This window comes from Mauremys reevesii, linkage group 10 (genome assembly GCF_016161935.1).
Source record: "Mauremys reevesii isolate NIE-2019 linkage group 10, ASM1616193v1, whole genome shotgun sequence".
NCBI classification, from domain to species: domain Eukaryota; kingdom Metazoa; phylum Chordata; order Testudines; family Geoemydidae; genus Mauremys; species Mauremys reevesii.
Window position 1 is genome coordinate 38,450,863 of NC_052632.1, and position 26,506 is coordinate 38,477,368.

Consider the following 26,506-nt stretch of genomic DNA (forward strand, 5'->3'; position numbering starts at 1 on the left):
CTCTATTGTGAACACTTAACTTTAACTGGACTTGAGCCGAATTAACTCAACAAGGAATCCATTTAACTCAAATCGATATATGCCAGGTTTAAATTAGAGTGTCCACAAAGGTCTTGCACTGGTTTAAATTAACTGGTTTAAAGCTCTGCCTTTAATTGAACTGGTGCAACTTTAGGCAGGGTCTTACTTGCCTCCATACTTCAAACACGGGTGTAAAGGAAATTAACTGCCCCAAAACTGCAGTAGACTCAGATCTACACACTGCTTTGGAAATATGCAGATTACAACCAGCTGTTCTCCAAACAATGCTATTTAAGGAGTTTTAAAAAAAAATTACCCACAGAAAATCTAAATAAAAGTCACTGGAGTTTCTCTATTTAAGTGTATCCCTGCAGCTATAGCAACCCAAACATTACAACACGATGAGACGCAGGAGGTAAAATTGACCAGTCTAGTGTCCCCACCCAAGCAGCAGCATGAATGCAAAAACCACCACATTATCATAAGTGCAAACACTAAGGGCTTGTCTCTGGCCTGGTCTACACCTAAAACTTAGGTTGATCTAGCTACATGGCTCAGGGCTGTGAAAAATGTAATGCTCTGTGCAACATAGTTAGGTCGACCTAACCCCCATGTCTGTAGATGCAGCTAGGTTGATGGCGGAATTCTTCCGTTGATCCCGCTATCACTTCTTGGAAAGCTCGATTAACTGCATTGATGGAGAAACCCTTCCGTCAATGGAGGAAGCTGTGCCGCTGTAGTACAGACACGCCCTCAACTTAAAATGTTTCACTAGAACAGCAATGTCAGTAGAGGGTGTGGGGGTTTTGCCAACACAGCGATGTCAGCAAAAGTCCTACTGTAGAGACAGTTATACTGGGATCAAAGCACTTTTGCTGATCTAGTTTATTTCACTCACCAAACTGGTAAAAGCTACACTAGCAAAAGCACTGATATGCTGGTACAACTGCAATGTTTAAAACTTATCACCAATTTATAAAAAAAACAACCCACCACATCCCCGAGTCAACAAAGCTATGCTGGCAAAACCCCCAGTGCAGACGCAGCTACACCAACAGAAGAGCGTTTGTGGCATAGTTAATGTCATTTGGAGAGGTGGGGTTAGAAAACGTGTCCACACTGGAGGGTTTGCCCCGTATAGCTACACGTGCAGAACTCAAGTGTAGACAAGGCCCAGAGTCAGAATCCAAGGACAGACGGGAACAGCAGATGATTCTGTCAGACCACAGGCCACCAATGCCAGGCCCAGCACCTGCACACAAAACCCAACACCGGAAATCAGACTGACATATTACATCCCACAGGAGACTAGACTATTCTGTACCACAGGCAGCGAGTAGGAGGGATCCAGGTACACCAGTCCCCGCAATGACAAGGAAATGATTATGTGAGAGATACTCAGATAATCCTGGCACGTGACTAGCACCCACACGCTGCAGAAAAAGGCAAAAGTCCCCAACGTCACTGCCATTCTGACCGGGAGGGAGGGAGGGAGAGAGATTCTCCAGTTTTAATCACTGCAGCCATCGGGGCACTTGAAAATAGGATTAACCCCGCAGGGTCCCTAGAACTACCCTGGGGCCTGCCCTCAGCAAGAGGGTCACTCAGTTCGACTTCCCCCTTATTATCTGCACTGCAGCAGCGCCTATCAGCTGCAGCCAGGGATTGGGATCGCATGGCACTCTCCAAACACAGACCACAAAGACAGTCCCTGCCCCAAAGAGTTTACAGTCGCGGAGGCTTTGTTCTTTCCATTAGCAGTGCTTAAATAATGTTGCCATTTAAATGCTCTCCCATCAGGTGTGGGCATTAACACTCGGAGGAGGCGCTCTATGCCCTCGACTCCTGCAGGCGTTGGGCACTCGGCACCTTGCAGGATCAGCACTGCTGCAAGTGAAGAAAGTAGAACATGGCGCATGCACGTCTGTTGCTGCTCATGTTTGGAGACAGTTTTCTACGTGGCCATCTCACCAAGCAACCATTACAACAGCCAGCTTTAGGGGAGACCAGCTCCTTGGCTAATAGAGCCACACACATTTGGGTGGCATTTACAGAAAGGTTCATTCCGTCAGAAGCAGAAAAAAAAATGCAAATATCTAAAAGATTTGGAATTTCTCCCCTCCCCCCATAGCCAGGACATTCCAACCACCAGGCTCTGTGTGCCCCTGTATGGTTACCATGCTCCTCAGCAGGTTTTCAGAATAGCTGTGCAGTGTTTGATTGCATGATATCTTCTCTACTGCTCTCATTCAGCTCCCATAAGTCCTTGCATCTGCAGTATCTGAGATCATGGCGTGGTGCAGGCCAAGAGCTGCCACTATTAAATGGGCCAGTCCCCATGACTTTTACACTGTGCTCATGGACAGCAAGGTGATGGTGTAAAACCAGCATTTTACTGAACAGGTCTGCTCCTTGCCTGGATTCAAGGTTACATCCAGTTACTGCTGTGCCCAAAGTAATTTTTAACAGCAAGCTGGACTGTTGACAAGCTTCTGTCTGCAGCATCTTTCTAACTAAAGACAGTGCACAAACTATAAAGATCACACCTTGAATTTGCAAGTTAAAAAAAAAAAAGTTTGTCTAACTGCAAGCCCTGCAAACTCAACCTGAGACCTCAAACCGAGCAAGCTTGATCTGAAATCACGTAGGCACGATCGCTGCGGAAGCCCACGGTGCCTTTTGCACAGAGCAAAACTGCTCTTTGAATGCAAAGATCTACGTTGAGTTTACAATCTGACCACACAGGCATCAGGAAATGAAAAGTTAAGTCTCCCATAGCAGCACTAACCTCATCCACGCTGCAAGTACTAAATATATTCAGGGTGTCCTGTTTGCAAGGGTTTCCCCCTGATTTTAGGCTAATTATGGCTCATTTTTATGAGTTAAAAAAAGCTTTTAATTAACAATTTTTAAAAAAGTTGGTTTCTTTAAAAGATTCCAAATCTGTCACTCAGCCCCCTCTGAAGACACCAATTCCCCCAGATGATCTCCTAGTGAAGGTGATTACAGGAGCATTACTATGGGCTAGTCTACACCGGCAGTGCGAAAGCACTGCCGCGGCAGCACTTTAACGTGCCTTGTGGCGCTCTAAAAAAAAAAAAAAAATCACTTCAACAAGGGGTGTGGCTCCCAGCACTGGGACACTGTTTACACTGGCACTTTATAGCGCTGCAACTTGCTGCGCTCAGGGGGGTGTTTTTTCACACCCCTGAGCGAGAAAGTTGCAGCGCTGTTAACTGCCAGTGTAGACAAGCCCTATGGCTTGGTCCACACTACAGAGTTAGGCTGATGTAAGGCACCTTACATTGATTTAATTATGTCAGCGTCTACACCAGAATGCTGCTTCTGCCAAAGTAAGTGGCCTGCTACACTGCCATAACTCCACCAGACCTTATGTCAGTGTAGTTAGGGCAATGCAGTGGCTTTGTAGAGACTGTTACTTACATCAGCTGTTGACTGTCATTCTTGTCAGTTTCACAGCTGCCTCTGGCTCAGAGCAGCAGGTGGGGCTCACAGCTGGAGCTGTGAAACTGACAAGAATGTCAATTTCACTACTGGTAGGCTCCCTGATGTGAAAATGGAGCTGCGGCTGGGCTCACAGCTATCCCCCCCGCAGCTGTCAGCTAGGCATGGGGCTCACAGCTGGAGCCCCCACCCTCCGCCCCGGGGTAAGAGCGCAAGCTCAAGAACTTACACAGAACAGAATCAGGTCACCAGTGCGTCCGGTTCTGCTCAAAACACAAAATAAAAGGCCAGTCAAACCACCGAGCCACCAGCCCCACCACAAAAAAACAACAATTTGTCCACACAGCAAAAAAATTGGAGATGTTGGGTATTTGATAAAAACCTTCTCTTGGTTTTTTGGTGTGTGGGGGGAGGGAGGGTGTGTATCCCTGTTTTAACATCAGAGTGAAAATCCTGGCTGGGCTTTTCAAAAGAAACCAGCAATTTTGGGGTGTGCAGCTTCAGACAGCATGAAGAGACCTGATTTTCAGGAAGCGCTACGCAGCTGTGGTCTGAAGTTCAAATCAGAAATAAGGCACAGAGTTTGGAAAGGGAGAGTGATTAGCCAGCAGAACTGACTCCCAAGGAAAGTAGTGGATTCTTTCTCTCTTGATGCCTTCAGATCAAGACTGAATGCCTTTCTACAAAATAGACTTCAGCCAAACACAAGTTATTGGGCTCAATATGGGGGTGAAATTCGATCCTTTGTTTAGGTCAGACTAGGTGATCTAATGGTCACTTCTGGCCTAAAAATCTATGATATTATAAATCTATGAAAATCAGATCCCTTTAAAGGTGCCACCAGTTGGGTGCCCAAAAAACGGAGACTCTCAAAATCACGGGTCACAGTGGAAAACCTCGAACTCTGCACACATTAAAGCAATACATTTAAGATGAGAGTTTCAAAAGCGCTCAGCATTGTGGGTTAACGGGGGTTTTACCACAGCCTTCAATGGGAGCAGAGTCTGGCCAGTCTCAATCACCTCTGAAAATCTAGTAATCTAACATTCACAGAGTGCACGTGTGTGCTGGACCCAGCACATATGGCTACAAGAACTTTCATTCTTGTGCGGGTGCTGTAGTGTAATTCATCACAAACTGTGCTTTTGGCATTTAATTTCCTTGTATTTTGTTACAACTGAAAGGACAAGCAGAAAAAAACCTCTGATAATTGCAGGAACCTGATGCTGTGGGATTGTGTCTCACCGATCACTGCAGCTTTCAAAGTACTCCACTCCTCAGAAAGGCACACAAACCCTCACTGTGGCTGACATCACAAACAGGGAAGCAGAATACAAATCTAAAAGCTTAACTATTGCCAAAACTTTGCTACCCATTCCACATTCAGGTTTAGACCTAGGCACGCAATCGTCACTAGCCTTTTAGGGCAGTGGTTTTTAAACTTTTTTTCTGGCGACCCAGTTGAAGAAAATTGTTGATGTCTGTGACCCAATGGAGCTGGTGACGAGGGGTTTGGGGCATGGGAGGGGGCTCAGGGCTGGGGTGCGGGAAGGGGTCAGGGCTCTGGGCTGGGTGTGCAGGCTCTGGGGTGGGGATGAGGGGTTTGAGGTGCAGGAGGGGGCTCAGGGCTGGGGCAGGTGTGGGGGCCGGGGTCCGGGCTCTGGGCTGGGGGTGTGGGCTCTGGGGTGGGGCCAGGGATGAGGGGTTGGGGTGCAGAAAGGGATTCTGGGGTGGGGCTGGGGTATGGGAGGGGTCAGGGCTTGGGGCTGGGGGTGTGGGCTCTGGGTTGGGGCCAGGGATGAGGGGTTGGGGTGCAGAAAGGGATTCTGGGGTGGGGCTGGGGTATGGGAGGTCAGGGCTCTGGGGTGGGGGTGAAGGCTCTGGGGTAGGGATGAGGGTTTGAGGTGCAGGAGGGGCTCAGGGCTGGGGCAGGTGTGTGGGACGGGGTCAGGGCTCTGGGCTGGGGTGTGGGCTCTGGGGTGGGGCCAGGGATAAGGGGTTTGAGGTGCAGGAGGGGCTCCAGGTTGGGGGCTCAGGGCTGGGGCAGGTGTGTGGGACGGGGTCAGGGCTCTGGGCTGGGGTGTGGGCTCTGGGGTGGGGCCAGGGATGAGGGGTTGGGGTGCAGAAAGGGATTCTGGGGTGGGGCTGGGGTAAGGGAGGGGGTCAGGGCTTTGGGCTGGGGGTGTGGGCTCTGGGGTGGGGCCCGGGATGCGGGGGTTGGGGGGCAGAAAGGGATTCTGGGGTGGGGCATGGGAGGGGTGGGGGTGTGGGCTCTGGGGTGGGGCCAGGGATGAGGGGTTGGGGTGCAGAAAGGGATTCTGGGGTGGGGCTGGGGTATGGGAGGGGGTCAGGGCTTTGGGCTGGGGGTGTGGGCTCTGGGGTGGGGCCAGGGATGAGGGGGTTGGGGTGCAGAAAGGGGTTTCAGGTTTGTGGGGGGGACTCAGGGCTGGGGCAGGGGATTTGGGGCATGCGGTTGGGGCGCGGGCTTACCTCCAACGGCTCCCGGTCAGTGGTGCAGCGGCAGGCTTCCCGCCTGTCCCAGCACCACGGACCGCGCTGCGCCCTGGAAGTGGCCAGCAGGTGCGGCTCCTAGGCGGAGGCGCGCAAGCGGCTCCACACTGCTCTCACCTGCAGGCACCCCACCACCACCACCTCCACCCCAGCTCCCATTGGCTGGGAACCGGCCAATGGGAGTATGGAGCTGGTGCTCAGGGCGGGGGCAGTGCCTACGAGCCGGACCTGCTGCTGGCTGCTTCCGGGTAGGGACTACTAGTTTTACTACTAGTTTTTACTGGCTGGCCGCCAGGGTCCCTGGGTGCTGAGCAAGGTGACTGGGTCATGACCCGAACTCTGAAAACCACTGTCTTGGGGTATGTCTACATTGCAATTAGACTCCCACGCAGGCCCGGGCCAGCTGACTTGGGCTAAGGGGCTGTTTAATTGCAGTGTAGCAATTCCGGCTCAGTCTGCAGCCCGAGTTCTGGGACCCTCCCATCCGAGCCTGAATTTCTGCCCTGCAATTAAACAGCCCTTGGCCCGAGCCCCAGTAGCCCGAGTCAGTCGCCACAAGCCAGTCACGAATTTTTAATTGCAGTGTAGACATACAGTCCCTTGGCATATTCTACAGAGGGTATTTCCCTCCCTTCCCCCACTCCTGCCGCTTTGAAGGCTGTAGAAGATGAGAGCACTGAAAACAGCTAGGATAGCTGGAAGTAACACAATCTGCCCAGATCCCCCGAGATTCTGAGTGCTTTCAACTACTGGATCTAATCTAATTTACTCCGCTATTTTCTGACATCCCTTCCCCCCAAAGCAGACTCTCTTCTCATCCCACTCATTGTGATCCACAAAGCAGCAGCTGCTTCTAGCTACTGCTAGGATGGTGGGGGGTGGGGAGAAAGGGATACAGAGGGCAGAGTGGTTGGATTACCAGTTTGATTAAAATTGAGACCGGCGACCCTGCAGCCCTTCTGACCAAGCTGCGAGCTAAGCAGGATCAGAGACCAAAATGCTGCTGGAAGTGCTGCTGATGATTTGTGGATAGCGCCCTGCTTTGTGAATAGGCACAGAAGCCAGTACACGAGGGAGCACTGTGCTGCCGGAGGTAATATCTTCTGAAGAAGACTTAAACCTACACTTCCTTGTGACTGCTAAGATCCCAGAGCGCTTTGTAGGAGAGTTCATCCATTCTGCCTGCTTAAAATGCCCCTTGCAGAGGAAGAGGAGGAGGAAGTAAAAGTGTTCTCAACGGAAACCCCCAGTGCTGCGTGCTTTTGCTGGCGCAAAACGACAGCTGCATTTCAGTGGCAGGCGATGCAATCCCGCCGCGCAGGGTCTTCAGATCGATCCCCTGGACTGAAAGTTATTACGGACAGGGAGTGAGCCCTCCCCATCCCCAGCCCGTCCTGATCCCCATCAGATCTCTCTGCTCTAGTCTAAATGCAGGTTTGGGGGTTTACAGATGGAGCAAGCTCAGAACGATCCAATGGCCATCTTCTGGGGGGCCGAGGAGGGGGGAAAGATACCCTGAAAGAAGCTGCTGCCAGCGGATCAGGGCTCAGCTAATTTGGGTGAACAGGGGGCATTAACTTGATCTGTGTTTTCTTAATAAGGGGACCCGAAAAGATAACAGAGGGATTTGGTGTGGGCAAGACAAAGAATGCAGTGAAAGCACCTGCACAAGTTCAAGGAAAGTGGTCTTAACCAACATCATCTTGTGACTAAGGCACTTGACTAGGTCTTAGGAGATCTGGCTTTGTTTCCTGCTCTATCACATCCCTAGGCAAGCCACTTACTCTCTCTCTGCCTAATAGCAATAACAGCACTCCCTTTCTCCCCCCCCCCCTTTGTCTGTCTTGTCTATTCAGACTGTAAGCTCACTGGGGCAGGGACGTGCTACGGATTGCAACAGCAACAGCACCCAATACAATGAGGCCCTGACCTCAGCTGGAGCTTTCAGGCATTACCCCAATGCAGAGCACAAACCACAGGGTGGAAAAAATTTTACTCCCTTGATTTATTTATTTTTAAATCATTGATCTGAGTCAGGTCGACACCTTGTAAAACCAATTTGAAAATCTGTGTTATCGCAATTCTTTTACTGCAAATTTATAATGAACTCACTTACAAATGCTTTATTTTTCTTTTTTTACCACCACTACTGTTGGGGTATCTTAACTGAATCTTACAAAAGCAGCATAGGTGGCACGTGAACCACCAGCTGGGGGAAGCTAGCCATCAGCCCCTGCCCCTGCCCCTTCTGTCTGAGACCTTGCCCCCTTTTGCACCCACCCACCCTGGATCCGAGAGCCCCGCCCCACCTCAGCCACTGGCCCTTGCCCCAGGCTAGTGCCCCACCATGGAGTACCTCCAGCCTCCGAGTGCTGGGAGAGCCCTGGGCCATCCCCAGGGAGACTGGACTCACTGGAGCTGGCTGAGCAGGAAGCGGGAGAGGGGGGGACCTGGGGGCGGAGTGTGGGCGGGGCCATACCTGGCTGTTTGGGGAGGCACAGCCTCTCCCAGCCTATGATACCCGCCACCCATGAAAACAGTATAATTATGTTACTGACATGACCCCCCCACTACCATAGTAACTGAACACCTCTCAACCTAACATATTTATCCTCACACACCCCTGGGCTGCAGGCCAGTGCTATTGTCCCCATTATACAGATGTGGGAAACTGAGGCACAGGCAGACTGAGGGCATGTCTACTTTGCAAGTGAAGGTGTGGACTGCAGCACAGATAGGCACATCTGTGCTAGCTTTCATCTAGCTAGCACCGGCGACAACAGTAGTGACAATGTGGCAGCTTGGGCTAGAAATCAGAGTACATACCCCTTGTCCCCAGTGGGTTTTTGCTCTGAGCATGTTCACTTGTGCTACAAGCATACCTTCACTTGCAGTGTAGACATACAGTAAGGGGTTCAGGCCCAACTTCTTAACAAGGAAGGGTGATTAACCACGGGAACAGACTACTAAGGGAACTGGCGAATTCTCCAGCTCTAGATGTCTCCAAATCCTGACTGGATGCTTTCCTGGAAGAGACAGTTTAGCCAAACACAAGTTACTGAGCTCAGTTCAAGGGTAACTGGGTGAATTCTCTGGCCAGTGTGTTATACGAGGTCAGACTAGATCTAATGGTCCCTCTGGCCTTAAACTCTATGAGTCTGAGTCACCCAGTCTGTGGAGTAGCAGGGAATAGAACCTGCGTCTTCCCAACAAAATCTTGACAGTAAAGGCCCTCATCCTATGAACACTTCAGCCTTTAGTCACATGAATTATCCCACTGATTTCAAAGGGAATACGCGGGTGCTTAAAATTAAGCACATGCATAAACATTGGAAGCATCAGGGGCTAAAATTGTATTTGTATTAACAGCTTCTTACAGCCACATAAAATCTTTGTCATTTTCAAAACAAAACTGAGCTATTTAGACTTTCCATTGGCACAATTACTGGGAACTGTTTTATACGCACAGGCTGAAATTTCAAAACCAAGAGCCTGAAGTTAGGATGTTACGCTCGTATTTAGGTTATCTATGTGCTTATGAAAATGTCACCTTACGTAGCGTGTTAGAACAAGAGGCCCATTGACTTCAGACTGCAAATCCTAATGGAGGAGCACAGCCCGATCAAAGCATTTCACCTTTCGCGGCTTGTGAAAATTCAGTGTCTCAGAAGATGATCTTGGTTACAAACATAGCAGGGGCTATTTGCTATCAGTTTTGTGCATTTGCATTTATGTAGTTCTCACACTAAGGCGGTTAATGAAGCTCTGGGCTTGTCTTTTTCAGCACAGTTGAGCAGGTAAAGTGTGAAACTTCATAGTAGAAAGAAAAACCTATGTAAAATCAAAAATCCCCACTCAACAGTTAGAAAACTAATTAAAGAATCAAATACAAAACTGATGTAATTTAAGACTATAAAATGGGAAGAAAGCAAAGACTTAGCAAGATGTACATTTTAAAAAAATCCGATTTAAAAAAAATAAAGAATTAAAAAAGAAATAACTTTAAAAAATTTAAATATTATCAATTATTTGTACCCACCCTGATCAACAGCAGCACCGCCTTGCCGCAGAGAGGGGGCTGTCACTTTTAGAGCTAGGTAAATACCAGGTAACATACCAGTGTGAGATCAAGTCTCTCTCATGGCTGCAGCATAAGCTGTCTCCTTATATTAACTTGCTTGGGCTACGAGCGTCGCTACCTTGCTCCCCACTAAAGGCTGAGATGTTTGTAAAGGTGTTACAAAAAGGTTTCAGCAGCTTTTTTATCTAAACTACTAATTGACTTCAGTTGCGCTCGCATTCGCTTTTCATTATTATACCCCGACCAAGTTTTACGAGCACAAATGCCTGAAGAAAGTGAATGTTAAGCTCACCTGCTCAGAGGCAATTGTAAAAATCACATTGTGTCCAGCATTTACAGCAGAAGCCTGGTTATAAGAATTACGCGGCCAGTGACTGATCAAGAACGATACAGCTCAAATAGCAAACCAGAGAATCAATGAAATTCAGTACACGTTTGGAATCTTTTCTAATACCTGTGAGAGAAATCATGATCTGCTTATTGATATTCTGTAAACAGAAGAGGTGGCAAAATGTATGGAATAAGCTCCTCAGTATGAATTATTTGCTCAGTTCAAGCTACTTTAACCCATCGGAACCCCCCCACATGTGCTCCTCACAGTGCCAGCTCCCAAAGCGCTTTGCACTGCGGATCACCTCAGCCATACTGAAATGCAGCCGCCTCACATGGAATACGGATGCTGTTTATAAGACCACACCAACACTGAGTGAACGGTTCAAGAGAAGGGGCCAACAAAACAGGGAATTTTAGCAGGCAGAATTTAATTACCCATTTTCTTACAAAAGTGCACAGGAACTCTTCGGGTATGTCTACATTGCAAAAAACAAACCCCCATGCTCTGAGTGTCCCCTAGCCTCTGTTGGCCACAAGCTGGGAGTGGACATGGGATGGATCATTAGATGATTGCCTGGTCTGTTCATTCCCTCTGAAGCACCTGGCATTGGCCACTGTCGGAAGACAGGATACTGGGCTAGATGGACCATTGGCCTGATCCAGTGTGGCCGTTCTTATGTTCTAACCCCAGGGCAACGAGTTTCGGAGTCCGGGTCTACAGACTCAGGGGATCATAGCAGCAGTGTAGACATTCCTGCTCAAACAGGAGCTCAACCTCTGAGATCCACCCCCACTTCTTGGGATTCAGAGCCCAAGCAGGAACATCTACCCTGCTATTTTTAGCCCTGTGGCAGGGACCCAAGTCTGGAGATCTGGGCTCTGAGAAAGACTTGCTGCGCTGGGGATTTTGAGAGGTTTTTTTTTTTTGTTTTTGTTTTTTTTTTTTTACAGTGGAGACAGCCTTAGGGTGACCAGATTTTCTAGGGACAGTCCCAATTTTTGGGTCTTTTTCTTATATAGGCTCCTATTACCCTCCCACCCACGTCCCGATTTTTCACACTTGCTGCCTGGTCACCTAGACAGCCTTGATAGGCAGAACGCGGCTTTTCCGGCTCATCTCTAAGATGGTGCCTCTAGCTGCACAGCACCCCCTGACACAACGCTAGGGAACTGCTTCTATACGGACAAAGGAAAGAGCGCCACCTGACTGACTGACTGCAGCAGCTCTGTTTTCCACCAATGTCTCCCCGGCAAGCAGCCCCCATAAATGATCCCATTTAGCTTAAAAGCACTGATGTGATCACAACTTGGCTGCAGGCAGATGCACCTTCCGCTGTGTCTCCAGCGGTTCTCTTTTCTTTTCTCTTCCAATTTTTATAATTGTTCTTCTTTCCTCCTTGCATTCATTTTCAGGATGCAGTTTGGCTCTAATCATTACTTAGCAATTTCATTTTCAACCCTGCGGCTCAGAAATTCAGGAGGGCAAAAGGGGGAAACACAGCAATTTAACCCTCAGATCAGAAAAGGTCGCAGCTCTGGGAGGGGTTAAATTGAAAGATCAGCCAACCATCAGCACCCTCTAAGAAAACTGAAGCCTCCCCAAGACACTGGAGCACAGACAGAATTCACAGGATAAAGGATCAGAGAGGGAAAGAGAATCCAGTTCAGCTCCACCACCGCTCTACAAGGCATATGTCCAAGACAGACCCTGCAACAATGGTTCTGAATTCCCCTGCTGGTAATGCAGCAGTGCCACTCGCGAGCACCATGTCACTCAGTCTCCTCTTTGAATCTCCATGAGGTCCTGCAGGTAAAATCCCCCAGTCAAATCAGACGTCACCCATTCTGCACTGAAGCTGTGAGAGCCACTTCCCCAAATGCAGAAATTGCAGTAAAAAAAAAGCCATGACTGGCTCAACCGCTCCTGTTCAGTGTGGTTGTGTCAGCTTTGGATACAAATTCCCCCACATATCTGGCCCTGCTATTCTTGGGCCTGCCTCCGTGGGAGATTCTGGAGCCGCGGATTCTGTCTGCGCTCATGTTGGAAACTCCTCTCCACTGAAACGCAGCTCTGCTGGATTCAGAGGAGGCAAACTCAACCCACAAGGCACTGCTGCAGAAGGAAGCAGAAATACAGCCGGAGCACGAAGAAGGAAACCATCGACCTTTTATCTTGCTGTGCCAAGGCTCAGCACCAGTTGCTTTCTCTCATCCACCCTGGGAGAACATGACGGGCAGTTTGATCCCAGAGGGCACAGTCCTGCCATAAATCTGTTGCATCCTTGCACTGGGGAGCAATCCACTCTATAGCACAGCAAATAGAGTATCTGCCAGGGAGCTCAGCAACCTAAAATCATTCCTTAAAACTCATTGGAAGTGGATTCCTTGCTAGCGAAAGATTGACAGCCCTGGAGGGCGAAGTCCCAAGAACAGGTGCAGCATGGAGACTGGCAGAGCAAGCATCCCCCCGAACCGTCCCCTGCCTGTATCCCTCACAGTCCTAACCTGTACAGGGGCACTCGGTCTCCACAGCCCATTCAAGGTCTTGGCCTGTATGAGACAGCTAGGCAGGAGGCCAGTTGTGACCTGGACACCATAGCTGGCTTTGATATAGAGACAAGACAAATCTCTTGCACGTGGGTGGCAACCAGGTTTAGAATGGGAAGCTAGTGCCACCCTTAACATGGAGAGATGATCCATCTCCACGATAAAGGGGATTCTATATAGAGGCTGAAGGACAGTGGTCAGCACCTGTGACTGTCCCTAGCTCCTTTGCTGTCTGCTCTCACCAGATGAGTCTAAGCTGTCGTGGAGCCAATAGGAACAGGACGTCAACTCACCAAATATCCCCACAGCCTCTCTAGCGGAGCTGAATGCCAGCATCGATACCAGCTGGCAGGACTGCCAAATGGTATTCTCTGTAGTGCACGATGGGCCCGATCCAAGGCCCAGTTAACAGAAAGCCCCCACTGATTTCAATGGGCATTGGATAAGGCCCTCTGACAGCAGAAGGAAGTGTGTGACTCCCATCAACACGGTTGAATTGAACAGAACTAGCTGCTCTTCAAGACTTGAAGCATCCCCCAGGGGCACCCAAATTCAACCCATCTTGCTTTGGCAGCTAAATCCCCCAGCTCTGCACCCCAGCACCTTCCATTCTTTAGGGCCCGCTCACCTATGTGGAAGAACCCTATAGGATCACCAGGTAGCAGACTGGGGCATTTTTCCTGGAAGCAATTTGAAATCTTTGTCAGTTTCACACCCTCACTCCCGCCCTCCCCCCCCCCCCACCAAGCAGGTCCCCTAGGAGAGCACTAATGCAGAAGAGCCCGGACCCAATCGCCTAGTACAGACATTTGGACATAAAGGAGACACAGACACAGGGAAGTGGGGAATGGGGGGAGAGAGGATGAGCAAAAACAGCTACCGGTGATAGAACTGGAGAGAAAACACCCTTCAAAATACAACCACCAGCAATTATTTTGGAGTCTCTAGGCCCCCATTAGGAAAGGGGATCTGCCAGACCAACCCAAAGAACAAAACCAACAGACACGGTCAAGATGAAAAAAAGGCAGCATGAACTAATGGACAGAGCACTGGACTGGAACTCAGGACACCTGGCTCGTATGCCTGGCTCTGCCACTGATTTGCTGTTTGGACACTGGGCAAGTCACTTCCCCTCTCTGTGTCTGTTTACTCACTCGTCCTTCGTTTTGTCTATGTAGACTGCATGATCATTGGGAAAGGGACTATCTCTCACTGTGTGTCCGTACAGCAACTGGCACAACAGAGGCCCAACCACTACTGTAGTATAAATATACTAAATCATTTACAAACTACCCCTCCCTTTTAATTCTGCGCCACAACCCAAGATAATTAAGATGGAATATTTCAGCTTTAACTTTTCACCTTTGGTGTTATTGGTTTACTGCTTGCGGTGGCTTGGAGACAGAGTAGGGCCATGACAATTTCACTGCTGGGTTCACACACCTTGGCCCGACACTATCCACTCAAATCTGGCCCAATGCTTTGATCTTTGTCCTCTGCAGAGGTCCCATCGCAAACACTGCAGAGCTGAGAACCTGACTATAAACAAGGGTGAAACTGATGGCATGGATTGGGTTGCCCAAGGTTGCCCACTGTCCCTCTCTGTGCCTCAGTTTCCCCACCTGTACAATAATACTACTGACCTCTTTTGCAAAGTGCTTTGAAAGCAGCTGATTAAAAGTGCTGCATGAGAGCAAGGTATTATGATGTATTGTCCAGCCGCTGCAGAAACGCAAACAAACTGCACAGAGTGCAACATGCACCGAGTTCTAAAAGGGTTTGCCGTTTTAATAGTCTCAACAGCCTTCAATAACACAGGAAATATGGTTATTTCTATTATTTTTATTAATATTTGGAGAGGCATGAAGACTTCCTGCCAGGTTAGATTTTACTACTCTCCTCCTCTCCCCCACTTTAAACCAAACTGTTCTAAAGCCGAAACTCAGCGGACAGTGCTCTGTCATGTCTTGGGGCCTGATTCTCCTCTCACTTACACTGCTATAAAGCAGGAACAGCACCACTGAAGTCAGTGAACTGCACGGATGTAACAGAGGAGGAAGAGGCCCACGGTGCGAGACCAGCACACCTTTGACACCAGGACGCTCCATAGACCAGTCACACCAGGTTTTGAGCCCTAAATAGCAGCAGCTGCATCAGGAATTTATAGTGCATGTCCTAGGCCATCCTCTGCCCTCCCCCGCACCTTATCAAGGTTCTTATACCACACCCACGGCCGGGATCTGCACATCGCCACCCTCAATTTTATCTCAAACGTTAGCAGCAGCTTTGTTTACATTTCCAGACTTTTCAGAGTTCCCACTGCACAGTCACTATTTATAATCATCTCACATTCATGCAGACAACACAAGCCTCCTTTGGAGTGGTACAGGTGGCTTTAAGCCACCTTTCTGCCATCTTGATTCTGGGCAGCTGTGGGGGCCCGGCTAGCCCCCAGCCTCCCCAAAGTTGCCTATGGATTGTATTTCAGCCGAGAATCCCCATAGCACTTAGTGCAATGAGCACATCCCCTATGCTGGGGCAACAGAGAGCTGCTTACATCAGCTCTCCGCTGCTAGGGGAATTCTGCCCTGGCATGCCACTGCAGCAGCATGCCAAGGTTGGGGCACGGCCCCGAATCAGCCCCGCCATACACACATCTGGACAAAATGGAGATCACATTGGAGGGTTGGGAGAAGCAGAGGGAAGAGCTGACTGAATTTAGATCACAGCCCGAGACAGCCATTTGCAATACAGGGATTTCTAGATCCTCAGCTATTCCTAGATGCCCAGGTAGCAGTTGCGGCCAAGAGCACATTTTCCACTTGCACCTAGACATCAAGGTGCAACCTCTTCTCTCCAATGCAGGGACCTGGCCACCACGACCTACGTCTACGTCACCTCAAGATTCGATTGCTGCTATGTGCTCTACACGGGCCTGCATGCTGAGGCCACCCTAACACTGTGGCAAGCGCATGGTGCCACTGCAGCCGTCTCGAGAGACGCTGCATGTCAGGACCACATTACCCCAGCGCTCTGGGAGCCGCACTGCCTGCCACCGGACGTCTATGTGGAACTCAAGGCATTGGCACTAAGCTATGAACCGCCGAACAATTTGGCACCCGTGACATCTCCTCTCTCTGCATGCCACGCTGCTGCGTCTCTGCAGATTGCAACTGACTGAGCTGGAGCGCCCAGCTGGCAGGACATTCCGAGAGGGATCCCTCAATTCACCCCAGCCCTCCAGGCGAGCGCTACCCTTTCTGTAGCATACATGGCCTCTTCCCCACCTCCCCGATTCTGAGCTACTTTCCCCAGCCCAGGGGGAGCTCCCTCGGATGGCAGTCTGCTCCGTAGGCATTACAATCGCAGCCTGGCCAGGCTTACACCTCGAGAACGGTGTGGCTGGTAGAATTTATGGGGCCCTCCCCAGCAAGCAGGCTGCCCCGGTGAAACCCCGCCAGCGGCTCCTTAACGCCGCGCACTGTCGCCGGGTGAAGGGATAGAGCTGGGGCTGTAAGGCCACAAGCGTCTGGTCTCCATTCAGTGCTGAGTCTCTGCAGCATGGGGCCCAGCCAGCAGCCTCTCAACAAGTGTCAATTATTTATGAATTTTAAAGATGAGGAGGGGAGAGGGGGGAAACTTACAAGACCGGAGCAGAAGCAAAGAAGCATCTTTCATTACATAACACCCCCTGCCCAGCCCCTTCTCGCTCATCCTCTCATCTTATCTCATGTGGTTCTTCCAGCCAGACGGGGAGGGGAACCAAAAGATGAAGAAGAGCTCAGTGCCTGCTGCAAGGGGAAATCCTGCAACAGCAGCCAAGGCTGCAGCAGAGGAGGCAGCAACCGCTTTCTCCTCAGTACATCAGCTTGTGTGCTTGGCATTCGGAGGCTATCAATTCCGAGCCCCACCACAAGGGCAGTGAGCGCAGAGGAAGTGGGGTGGAGAACGGCGCATTCTGATTTCAAACCCAATTAGCAACTTTGCTGCACACAAAAGGGAATTTGTTCCAACCATAAATGGTGCAGCCTTTGCTGAATCCACGGCCCCCGTTTCTAGAGACCTCCACTCAAGCTGATCCCTTGATTCCAGGAGAGGACAAAGTGCCAGCTTCTTCCATGTCAGGAGGATGGGGAAAGGTGGCACTGCATCTCACACAACTTGACTGGAAGCTGTGTGAGATCTCTGAAATTAAAACTAGATGAATCCTGGGGAATCATCTACAATCTACCCCCTTTGTCTGAAACAGCGTTGTACCCTACAATCTTTTGTCCAGCAATCTGTGCTACCTTTATAGACAGTCTACTTCTAAGTGTCCTGTAAACAGGAGCTCCCTCCCAGCTCCACTGGGAGAAACAGGCAGTAAAGATCTGTTAGCCAAAAAACCCACAGGCCAATTAAGAACATGAAGGGCAGCACTGCCAAGAAGTCCTAGGGTGATAAATCCAGTCCTCCTGCACCGCCAGTCACTCCCAACTTCTGGGAAGAGGGAAGGCGCTGGGATTCTTACTCAGGTGCTGTCCACAGACCCTGTTCAGCAGTGGATAAAACAGGAGAGGGCGCCAAGGAGAAGGGAGTGACACTTACCTAAGCCAGGGGGAGAGAACAGCTGATTCTTTGAACCATGAAGGTGGAGCTCTGCTCTCTCCCATTTACTTAACCTATTACACAGGAATCCATCTATTGTATCAGCCTCTGGCTAATGGGAGTCAATACATTTGATGTTCCCCCGCCCCAGGGCTGCTGGAATGAAGGAGCTCTCTCTCCCCCTTAGGCTACAGCCTCCTGCCACTCTGAATGGAGGGTTATCTGCTGCTCTATCCCTTGGCTGCTGCAAGGGGAGTGCTTCGCTCCTCTACTCATCTTCCAATAGCCATTTCTGAGTCCCCTCCGCCCAATCACTCCAGTGCCTGGCTCTGCTGCTGCACACAGGTTTTCCCCAAGAATAAGCAATGCAAAATTGACCGACTGTCCCTTTCACCACTTCTCACAAGGCCCTGAATAGCAAGGGGTAAAACTGACCAGAGTCTTGTCCATTTCAGACTGCCTTTCATGGCAAAGCTAGGAGCAGCCAGGGAGGCATAAGAGCTGTCTTCCTGAGTCTACAGACAGACACCACCATATTGTCTCATATTTGGAAGATTCTTCCTAAAAGAGAGAAACCTTTTCTTTGAACGAACGTTTAAATTGCTGTAGGAGGTGATGGCTAGCACCCCCCAACCCCCCCATGTAGATAATGCATCCTGCTTATCATGAACCATTGGGTTTGTCCACCCTGGAATCAATAAACTTCAGCATCAGAAACGATTCCTAACAGTCAACCCATATTTCCCCTTTCTTAAAGAGAGACTTAACTCTTAATAAAAATAGAAAACAACCAAGGAATCACATCCTCTCTGAAAGATTTTATCTACCTCTTTTACAGAAACCGCCTACAATTACCATAACTGAAAGATCAGAGTGAAAAATATGTTGTTCCTTGATCTCGTCAATGGATTGGCCGTGTTCGTTTAACAGCACTTTGAGTATATAGCCAGTTTCACTGCTTCTCTCCTGTTTAATCAGTCTGGGAGGGCCTTTCACACGCCAGCTAGGGTGAGAAGAAATATTTTTAAAAAGTTGTTGTAAAACCACAAAAATCTGCACTCAGGGGCAGGTGGGGGACCTGAACTATCTGAAACTTGGTTTTAGGGCCTCCTTGTACTGTTTGGGTGTTTGACCCAGTGTAACATGACCAGTGTGGATGCCCCTACACCTTAATCTAGAACAAGGGGCAGGCAGCCAAAACCCCAGTCCGCTCAGGGGTTCCATCCGCCGGCTCCTGCCAGCCGAGATCCCGGCTGCCAGACCCGCTCACCCCGCTGCCAGTCTGGGGTCCCGGCCCTGCTCACATACAGTGGGTACCTACCTTCTCCCTGGTTCTGGCCTTTCTCTTCCTCTCTATGCACTGAGCTGAGGGTGGGAGTGCACTGAGCACAGGGCTGGGGGTGAAGGAGCAGGCTGGGGGTTGGGGTGTAGGGTCTGGCCAGAAGCTAGAATGAGGGTGGGGGCTCTGGGTTGGGGCAGAAGGTTTGGGTGTGGAGCGCTTACCTGGGCAGCTCCCATTTGGTGCGAGGGGTGGGGAGTGCAAGAGTTAGAATGTGGGGGGTGCATGGGGTGGGGGGGCAGGGTATGTGTGGGGGTGCAAGAGTCAGGGCAGAGGGCTGGGGCATGTGAGGGGGGTGCAGGTGTCAGGGCATGGGGTGTGGGGGGCCTGGGTATGTGTGGGGTGTCAGCGTCAGGGCTGGGATCGTGGGGCGGGGTGAAGGAGTCAAGCAGAGGGCTGGGTGTGTGTGAGTGGGGTACAGGGCTCAGGGCAGGGGCGTGGGGTTTGCAGGGGTGCAGGGCAGGGGCCTGGGGGGTGCAGGGCTGCAGGGCTCAGGGTCGGCGCCTGGGTGTGTGTGAGGGGGGGGGGGTCAGGGCAGAGGGCTGCGGGTGTGGGTTGGGGTCGTGAGGTGCTCACGGCAGGGGCCTGGAGGGGATATGCCCCGATTCCACACACTCCTTCCCCAAGGCCCTGCTCCCGCTTCTTCGACTCCGCTCTGCCCCCACCCCCTCCCTTGCAAGGGCCATCAGCTGATTGGCGGGCAGGGAGGGAGGGAGGACAGAGAGGAGGAGGAGGGGCAGGAACCCAGCACACTGTGGGAAGAGGCAGGGAAGCTGGCAGGACCAAGCTTCTGCCCCCTGCCCCTTGCCTTCATGGGAGGGGGCGGAGAAGAGCGGGACGGGAGGGACTCCGGCAGGCAGCAGCGTGCCATTAAAAATCGGCTCGCGTGCTGTCTTTGGCATGTGTGCCATTGGTTGCCGACCCCTGATCTAGAAGCACACTGGAATAAACTGCACCTGTATAACCACATTTTTCACTCTGTCTCTACATTAGGGGTTAGCACCAGTTTAACTGCACAAACCCAGAGCCTATTTCCCTAAACTTCCCTCCATGTACCACTCCGATTCCTCCACCTCGGATATTTGTAGGTGCTCGTCATATTCCCAGCTCTTTAGGACTGGTTTACACACAGTTTGCGTGCTATTTTAAGAACATGGGTTAACCCCTAGTGTGTGCACTCTTAAGTCAGTGTAAGAACTGAAGTGTCATTGGTTTAGCATAAATTCGTTAGTAATTTAGTTAAGCGAACGCACAAACAGTAGGGCATAAACCAACCCCGAGGTTCAGAGCTTTACAAAAACAACACAAAGCTATAAAAGCCAGGACACAGAACTGAAACTGCACCTTTAACTCATCCTGCTAGGGCTGGGGATTGCAGCTCATACATGATCTCTAGCTCTGCCAAACACCATCCTGATCTGCAATACAAGGGAGGCAGCTCACAGCAGGAGTGGCTCTTTGTTTTGTACAATTAGCCAACCCATCAAGTTCCAAACAGGTTTTTTGTTTAACTTTCCTTTATTCCCAGCTTAATGCTTACCAGTAATCAGGACTCCTGTGTGCTAGGACAGCAAGTCGAGAGGGAGCACTGTACACCTGACAGTTGACATAGGTTAGAAAAGCATCCACCACCTCCACTGTTTCAACTACATTTTTCCAGTGAAGCTTCCTACCTACCATCAGCAGAACTGCACAGGTGTCAGTAACTGTAGAAGCGCTAGTATAGAAAAGGCATCTGCTGGGGACGGGTTTTAGCCACCTACACCTGCTCTGACTAGTTCCTGGAAAAATGCTACTGTAGTTAGACAATGGTGGCCAGTTGCATCCAGGTCTCTGCTACTGCTCCCAGTGCTGCTATAGGTTGGTGGAGATGAACCAGTGGGAAACTTTTGAGGGAGGGGCCAGAATAGACACAGCCTCAGACCATACACAAAGCATACTTGTGCAATGATTGTCCAGGGACGCACGCCCCATGAAATGAATAGGATTCATATGCAGAGGCAAATTCAGCCCTGGGGTAAGCGGGTGCAGCTCTGTCCAAGTCAGACACTGAATTAGCAGCCACGGCAACTGAAGGCCTCTGTTCATCTGCAGAACAGGCAGCAGCGCAAGCTTCCCCTCTACAACCCCACCACCATGCCTCACCACTGCTTCTTTAGGGGCGGGATCCGGCTCAGTGCCCCGTTTAATCTTTCGCTGTTTAGGGTACAACATATAAGCCCCTGCTCGCACTCACGCTCAAGCCAAAACCCCCCTTCTGTCTACAGACATTTCTGTCTGATTCAGGCCTGGGTCCCAGGACCTTGACGGGGTGCAGGGTTCGAGCTTGAGGCCTGGGGGCGGCTTGGGCTCATACTCCATTGTTTTGCAGTGTGGACGCAGCTCAGGCCCAGGCCCCCCCGGACTCGGGTCCTGAGAATCCGCTAACACTATCTCACAATCCCATGGGACAGTGTTCTTTGTCCTGTCTATCCCAAGACTGGCCAATCAACATCCAGGAAACAGAAGCAATCCCTCTCCCCCCCGCCCCGGCCGTTCAAGTACAGCTACTCAGTGTTTAACCCAACAAAGGGGGCAGCAGTGAGCGATTTTGCAGTAGAACACCTGCCCCTTTGAACTGGACTCACACCACCTAGTCCTTTCTCTCTCTTTTAGCTGCTCAACAATTTTACAGATAAAGATTTTTTTTTTTTTTAATTCAGGGAAAAGAACAGCCAATGGCAAACTGATCTTAATTATATTCAATTAGCTCCTTCAGCACCCTATCCCATTACACACTCGAGAGCTATGAACACTTGCAGAAAGGTTCTATAGCACCCAAAGGCTTTGAACAGGTGGGCTACAGATGTACTATACAACCACAGGAGGCCTGTGCTTGTGATCCTGCAGTCAGAGCTACATGGACACACACATGCATCTGAATGGGGTCCTGCTGACTTCTGTAGGGTCCCTATCCCTGTCCTGAGTGGGGTCTGCACAGGTGGAAGGATCCACTCACGTGGATTCAATTGCAAGATTGGGACCATCGCAAGATGCCTAAGAGACAACAAAGGGATTACTGAATCAAAACAAGTAACCCTGCACTGGGGTCAAAAATCCATACACCAAAGCTCCATCCCAATACAATTTGAATGAGCCAAGAGATGTCTTTGACATACAGAGTTAGTGATGGAAAAAAAAGGGGACAAGAGGAACATGCTAAATCTAAACATTGGTTCCACTGAGTCTGGTATCCTGCCTGCAGCATACATCGTGCTTCTGGGGAGCCCCCCTTGAGGTACACAGCTACAAGTGCAATTGTGTATGTGTGTGGAGCAAGGAAACATTCCTTCCTGACCCCTGAAGTAACCAGTTTATGCCATGGAGCATGAGATTTGATTCCTGTTCTATTACCAGGCAGAACTCTCCATGATAAATAGCCAGACAACTATTCAACTGGTTTTAATCCCAACCACACCATTCGGCTTTTTGATCTTCCACTGACAGCCTCAAATTCCATTGGCCGACTACACTGTGCGAGGAAACAGTTCCTTTTATGTATTCTCAATGCACTTGGCCATCGCTCGCAGCACCCCTTGAACCCATTTTGTAATGTGATATTAAAGTTTTCACCAGCCCCTTCATAACCTTAAATACCTCAATCAAGTCTGCCTTCCACTCACCTCCAATGAAAGTTAAATAACACTAGGTATTTTAAGAAATCTCATCATACCTCAAGTCCCATGAAACCTATGCTCAGAGCATCAACAAAGGCAGCGCTGCTGCGCTCGCCCATCAGGGTGACATACAATAATGGCTGCTAGGGGATTGCTCTACAATGGGAGTGAGGGCAATGATACAGACCTGCTGCTTGTCCTACAGACAGACCACTCAGTTTGTAGCAATATGACTCGCCTATTGTTGTGGGGGCAGAGAGGGGGGCGAGGAAAATCCCAAACTCTCCACATTCAATAGCTTTGTTGGTTTCCACAATGTGGCTCTGAAAGGCTAAGACTGGCGAGCGCTGTAGCACTGCTGTTGCTCTACATGGAAACGCACATTAGGTGACAGCAGCAGCCTACCATTCATACTGAGCCAACACATATTTCAACAGAGCCAGGAGTTCTAGGGCCCTTGATCCTTGGGCTTAGAGAAACCTCAGTGAATGGAATCAAACCAGCCTAAGGGCCCCGGATCCCCATCCACAGCCCCGAGCATATGAATCTTGGGTTAGAATGAGCTCTGCATAAGCAACCCCATTCTCTGGGCTCCCAGGCTCACCATGGAAAGGAAGAAACAGTGGTCAGTGTGGGGAGGAGGGAGTCCCCATTGTCTCAGCTGCTGTCATCTCGGGCACTGTCAGAATGGCTGTGAGAACCGAGTGTGATTGTCCCCCTGAGCAGCTACAGAAAGGGATGGGCGGCCATGGAAGGGTCAAGGTTTTATCCAGTGAATCTCCCCCTTCCCACCCATGCAGTTAGAAGCCTCCTAGGGCTGCAGAGGAAACTAGCAGTTTGACCCTCCATTTGTTTGGGAGGGAGGAGTAAACCGGTAACCCAACCATTCAAATCTACTTCAGCAACAAGCTGCCAGCCACAACACATTTCCAAACCCAAAGTACTGCGGTAACAAACAGATACATCTTATTCATGCCAAAATCACCTATTCAAACACACCCTGGTCTCATTATGGGAAGAAAGGAGATTTTATTTTGGGAAGAAGGGGAAGAGAGCACAGGCCTAGTCCAAATGGGAGAGTGACTGAAGCCCTCCAAAGATCCACACCCAATCTGAAAAGTCATTTCTCTCCCTGCCTCCCCATTCGGCAACCGGTGACAAACTGGGTCTAGGTGCCAAAGCTGGTACTGCCCCAGGCAGATCACTCCAGGGGGCATGGCCAGGAAATCATTCATCAGTGCCCGCACAGGGGTTATAGGCCTCCTGCGAAGTCCCAGATGGCTCTCTATGGCTCGGCTGGAGTCAGACGGCAGGGCTATGATCCCATCTGAGTATGGGGTGCACCCTGAGTGACAGAGCTCCCAGGATTATTCAGACCCACCAGAGGAATGGAAGTTGGGGCAAACTATGATCCTGGGGTACATCCACCCAGGTGCAGTCTGGGGGGGCTGTGGAATAGCGAGGAGGAGGATGCAGCCTCGGTCCCTACAGTAACCACTTCCAACCATCCCCAAAGTATGAGAGCGGTGGGGGTCTCGGGTACTCACCACTCTACAGGCTCCGAGTTGCCTCCGGCTCCGTTTCCCCGTCGGGGAGCCGGCTTCTCAGCGTGGGGCTCAGCCAGCTGCCGGATATTCCATGCGGCGGTGGGGGTCCCCGGGCGCTGCTGGGCCGGGGACGGAGGTGAGGGGAAGCGGGAGAGGTACAAAGGGGTGGGGTCGGGGTGGGTGTTCGGATAGCAGTGGGGCTGGGGGCAAGGGGGAGAGGGGGTGGGGAAGAGGAAACAATGTAGCAGCGGCCGAAGGGAGGATTCCAATTTCGAACGTTGCCGGCTTTCTTGGAACGCGGCGAGCGTTCGATCCCGGAACGCTGCAGCTCCCGAGGTTCGGAGCGCGCCGGGAGCACTGCAGAAGGCACGGGAAGGAGGGGGGGGGTTCAGCCCACTACCGGCCTGGAGGGAGCGGGGAGGCCCTGTGCGATCCCTGGGGAAGGAGGCGGTGCGGGGCTCGCTCTCTCCCCCGCCCCGCTCCCTCTCGGGCACAGTTCGAGGGGAGCTCGCAGGCCTGGTGAAAGGAAACAGAGCCCGGGCCTGGACCCGGATCCGTCCGCCTCTAGCACCGCGCCTGCGCCGCCGAGGCTCGCCCCGCTCTCAGGCGAGGTGTGGGCAAGGATGGTGCGCCACCTGCTGGGCATCCCGGCGCATTGCTGCGGGGGGGAAGGGGACTTACACATGGGACGAGGGAGGGAGAGGCCGGAGATAACTGAGTTAGTAAATAGAGGAGGCCGAGGGCAACAGGTTTGAGACGCCTAACTGGTGGTGGGTGGGGTGCTAATGTTTTGTCCTGCAGGCTGCGAAAAGCTTGCTCAGTGGTCTGATGCTTGTGCCGGGCATGGTGACATGATGCTAAGTCACGTTTGCGCAGGACTTACACGCATGGGTGCCAACTGATATGGGCTCGTGGGGTTAAAGCCCCAGGAATATTCACAATCAGGGGCTCTACTCCACCAATATTTGGAGCTAGGTTTCTCCCCTGCTTGGAGCGCAGGGGAGTCAGAGGGTTCTGGGCTGCCTGCAACCGCGGGGAGCCCAGAGCCCTTTAAATCCCAGCCGCGGCCGGGAGTCAGAGGGCTCTGCGCTGCCCGCTGCAGCGGGGAGCCCAGAGCCCTTTAAATCCCAGCCGCGGCCGGGAGTCAGAGGGCTCTGCGCTGCCCGCTGCAGCGGGGAGCCCAGAGCCCTTTAAATCCCAGCTGCGGCCGGGAGTCAGAGGGCTCTGGGCTGCCTGCAACCGCGGGGAGCCCAGAGCCCTTTAAATCCCAGCCGCGGCCGGGAATCAGAGGGCTCTGGGCTGCCTGCAACCGCGGAGAGCACAGAGCCCTTTAAATCCCAGCCGCGGCTGGGAATCAGAGGTCTCTGCGCTGCCGGCAGCCGCGGGGAGCCCAGAGCCCTTTAAATCTCAGCCGCAGCCGGGAATCAGAGGGCTTTGCGCTGCCTGCAGGGGCAGAGAGCCCAGAGCCCTTTGAATCCCAGCCCCTGGCCGCTGATTGCCCCCTCCCCAGACCCCTGCCCCAACTGCCTCCCAGGACCCCCACCCCCTATCTAAGCACCACTGGTCCTTGTCCCCCGATTACCCCCTCCCGAGACAACTGCCCCTTGGGACCCAGCCCCTATCTAAGCCTCCCTTCTCCTTGTCCCCAACTGCCCCCTCCTGAGACCCCACCCAACTTCCCCCCAGAACCCCACCCCCTACCTGTCCCCTGATTAAACCCCCTGGACTCCCATGCCTATCCAATTGCTGCCTGTCCCCTGACTGCCCCTCCGAACCTCTGCCCCATCCAACCCCCTGCTCCTTGTCCCTTGACTGCCCCGGAACCCCTACCCTTCTCCAACCCCCAAACCGCTTACTGTGCCACTCAGACCAGCGTGTCTGGCTCCATGCAGCTCCAGACAGTTGCTGCCATGCTCCTCCATGGAGCCCACAGCCCTCTCCCACCCCCAGCACCTGCCTTCCAGATTTGAACACCTCAAAATTCAGGAGTGCTCAAGCTCGGTTTGGGCAGCTTTTACTTCATTTCTCCCAAATCAAATATACGGATCTACTGTAACTTGCTGTAGAAAAAGTAGGATAAAATTGAGCAAGAAATGCTTATTAGGACTGGAATTGCTATTTTCAACAGCCATTGCCTTTTTGTTTGTTTGAAAGGAAGACAGTGATATTGCTTTGGCAAATTCCCCATAGAAAGAAAGAGTGGAACAAAATAATAATAAAGGCACCTCAACTTTTCCTCATTTATGGAGGACAGTCTTATGATATGCATCCAGATATCCTCCAGTCACAGAAGCTGAAAATTGTTCCACTTTACTGCAGCTCTGTAACCATATGGGAACCAATCCTGTCTGTGTTTTGTGCACATCCAAAATTCCTGCTGAATGACCCGCCCTGGGAGCGAGTTACCAGTGACCCAGGG

At 51.2% G+C, this 26,506-nt stretch overlaps 1 protein-coding gene across 1 annotated transcript in view; it reads right to left on the minus strand.

Moving 5' to 3' along the window:
• The window catches only part of CSK (C-terminal Src kinase), a 62,377-nt gene extending 37,905 nt beyond the window's left edge, over nucleotides 1–24,472 (minus strand). The window contains exon 1 of the mRNA XM_039492299.1: nucleotides 24,088–24,472. The gene's annotated coding sequence lies outside the window, so the exon portion shown is untranslated. The remainder of the gene's footprint in view (nucleotides 1–24,087) is intronic.
• Between the last annotated feature and the right edge of the window lie 2,034 nt (nucleotides 24,473–26,506).